Source organism: Triticum aestivum, chromosome 5A (assembly GCF_018294505.1).
Source record: "Triticum aestivum cultivar Chinese Spring chromosome 5A, IWGSC CS RefSeq v2.1, whole genome shotgun sequence".
In the NCBI taxonomy this organism is placed as follows: Eukaryota; Viridiplantae; Streptophyta; class Magnoliopsida; order Poales; family Poaceae; genus Triticum; species Triticum aestivum.
Window position 1 is genome coordinate 569615820 of NC_057806.1, and position 3133 is coordinate 569618952.

Sequence of the window (3133 nt, forward strand, 5' to 3'; positions counted from 1 at the left end):
CTTCCTACTGTCAAGAAGAAATATGATATTCTTATTATTGGGGACGCGCATATCCCCGTTGAGGTACCCTAGTGTTATTCGAAAATTCTCTGGTTCCATGTTATTCGGAATGAGTTTGTTAACAAGACCTGATCAACCTTGTTAGTGGTTTTATGCTTTTAATTAGTGTTTGTGCCAAGTAGAACCATTGGGAAGACTTGGGGAAAGTCTTATTGATCTTGCTGCAAAAAATAGAAACTTTAGCGCTCAAGAGATTTGCTGCCATTTTTTATTGGAGAGTTATATTTAGTTAATTCTTTTTGCAGATGATTAATAGATAAATTCCTCAGGTCCAGCAATTTATTTTAGAATTTTTGGGGTTCCAGAAGTTTGCGTTAGTTACAGATTACTACAGACTGTTCTGTTTTTGACAGATTCTGTTTTTCATGTGTTGTTTACTTATTTTGATGAATCTATGGCTAGTAAAATAGTTTATAAACCATAGAGAAGTTGGAATACAGTAGGTTTAACACGAATATAAATAAATATTGAGTTCATTATAGTACCTTGAAGTGGTGTTTTGTTTTCTTTCGCTAACAGAGCTTACGAGTTTTCTGTTAAGTTTTGTGTTGTGAAGTTTTCAAGTTTTGGGTAAAGATTCGATGGACTATGGAATAAGGAGTGGCAAGAGCCTAAGCTTGGGGATGCCCAAGGCACCCCAAGGTAATATCCAAGGACAACCATAAACCTAAACTTTGAGGCACTCTTTGAGGTCCTTTGTGTTGGTTGAAAAGATGAATCTGAGATTGTGTGATGCATATCGTATAATCATACCCACGGATACTTGAGGTGCCATTGGAGTATCTAGGTGACATTAGGGTTTTGGTTGATTTGTGTCTTTAGGTGTTATTCTAGTATGAACTCTAGGGCTGTTTGTGACACTTATAGGAATAGCCAATGGATTGATTGGAAAGAATAACTTTGAGGTGGTTTCGTACCCTACCATAATCCCTTCGTTTGTTCTCCGCTATTAGTGACTTTGGGTTGACTCTTTGTTGCATGTTGAGGGATAGTTATATGATCCAATTATGTTATTATTGTTGAGAGGACTTGAACTAGTGAGTGTATGAACCCTAGGCCTTGTTTCAACGCATTGCAATACCATTTACGCTCACTTTTATCATTAGTTACCTTGCTGTTTTTATATTTTCAGATTACAAAAACTATTATCTACCATCCATATACCACTTGTATCACCATCTCTTCGCCGAACTAGTGCACCTATACAATTTACCATTGTATTGGGTGTGTTGGGGATACAAGAGACTCTTTTTTATTTGGTTGCACGGTTGCTTGAGAGAGACCATCTTCATCCTACGCCTCCTACGGATTGATAAACCTTAGGTCATCCACTTGAAGGAAATTTGCTACTGTCCTACAAACCTCTGCACTTGGAGGCCCAACAACGTCTACTAGAAGAAGGTTGTGTAGTAGACATCAGCACTGTGCTTTGGTCAGGAGGCATGACACAGATATGGTGGTTGTACGCTCCGCTCGGGCGCACGTTGATGTATACTACACAACCTTCTTCTTGTAGACGTTATTGGGACTCCAAGTGCAGAGGTTTGTAGGACAGTATAAAATTTCCCTCAAGTGGATGACCTAAGGTTTATCAATCCATGGGAGGTGTAGGATGAAGATGGTCTCTCTCAAGCAACCCTGCAACCAAATAACAAAGAGTCTCTTGTGTCCCCAACACACCCAATACAATGGTAAATTGTATAGGTGCACTAGTTTGGCGAAGAGATGGTGATACAAGTGCAATATGGATGGTGGATAAAGGTTTTTGTAATCTGAAAAATATAAAAACAGCAAGGTAACTAATGATAAAAGTGAGCGTAAACGGTATTGCAATGCTAGTAAACAAGGCCTAGGGTTCATACTTTCACTAGTGCAAGTTCTCTCAACAATAATAACATAATTGGATCATATAACTATCCCTCAACATGCAAAAAAGAGTCACTCCAAAGTCACTAATAGTAGAGAACAAACGAAGAGATTATGGTAGGGTACGAAACCACCTCAAAGTTATCCTTTCTGATCGATCTATTCAAGAGTCTGTAGTAAAATAACATGAAGCTATTCTTTCCGTTCAATCTATCATAGAGTTCGTACTAGAATAACACCTTAAGACACAAATCAACCAAAACCCTAATGTCACCTAGATACTCCAATGTCACCTCAAGTATCCATGGGTATGATTATACGATATGCATCACGCAATCTCAGATTCATCTATTCAAACCAACACAAAGTACTTCAAAGAGTGTCCCAAAGTTTCTACCGGAGAGTCAAGACGAAAACGTGTGCCAACCCCTATGCATAGGTTCATGGGCAGAACCCGCAAGTTGATCACCAAAACATACATCAAGTGGATCAATAGAATACCCAATTGTCACCGCGGGTATCCCATGCAAGACATACATCAAGTGTTGTCAAATCCTTAAAGACTCAATCCGATAAGATAACTTCAAAGGGAAAACTCAATTCATCACAAGAGAGTAGAGGGGGAGAAACATCATAAGATCCAACTATAATAGCAAAGCTTGCGATACATCAAGATCATATCACCTCAAGAACATGAGAGAGAGAGAGAGAGATCAAACACATAGCTATTGGTACATACCCTCAGCCCCGAGGGTGAACTACTCCCTCCTCGTCATGGAGAGCGCCGGGATGATGAAGATAGCCACCGGAGAGGGATTCCCCCTCCGGCAGGGAGCCGGAACGGGTCTAGATTGGTTTTCGGTGGCTACGGAGGCTTCTGGCGGCGGAACTCCCGATCTATTCTGCCCCCCGATGGTTTTAGGGTATATGGGTATAGATAGGCGAACGAAGTCGGTTAGGGGAGCCACGAGGGGCCCATGTGTTGGGGAACATAGTAATTTCAAAAAAATTCCTACGCACACGCAAGATCACGGTGATGCATAGCAACAAGAGGGGAGAGTGTTGTCTACGTACCATCATAGACCGAAGCGGAAGCGTTGACGCAACGTAGAGGAAGTAGTTGTACGTCTTCCCGGTCCAACCGATCCAAGCACCGTTACTCCGGCACCTCCAAGTTCTTGGCACACGTTCAGCTCGATGACGCTCC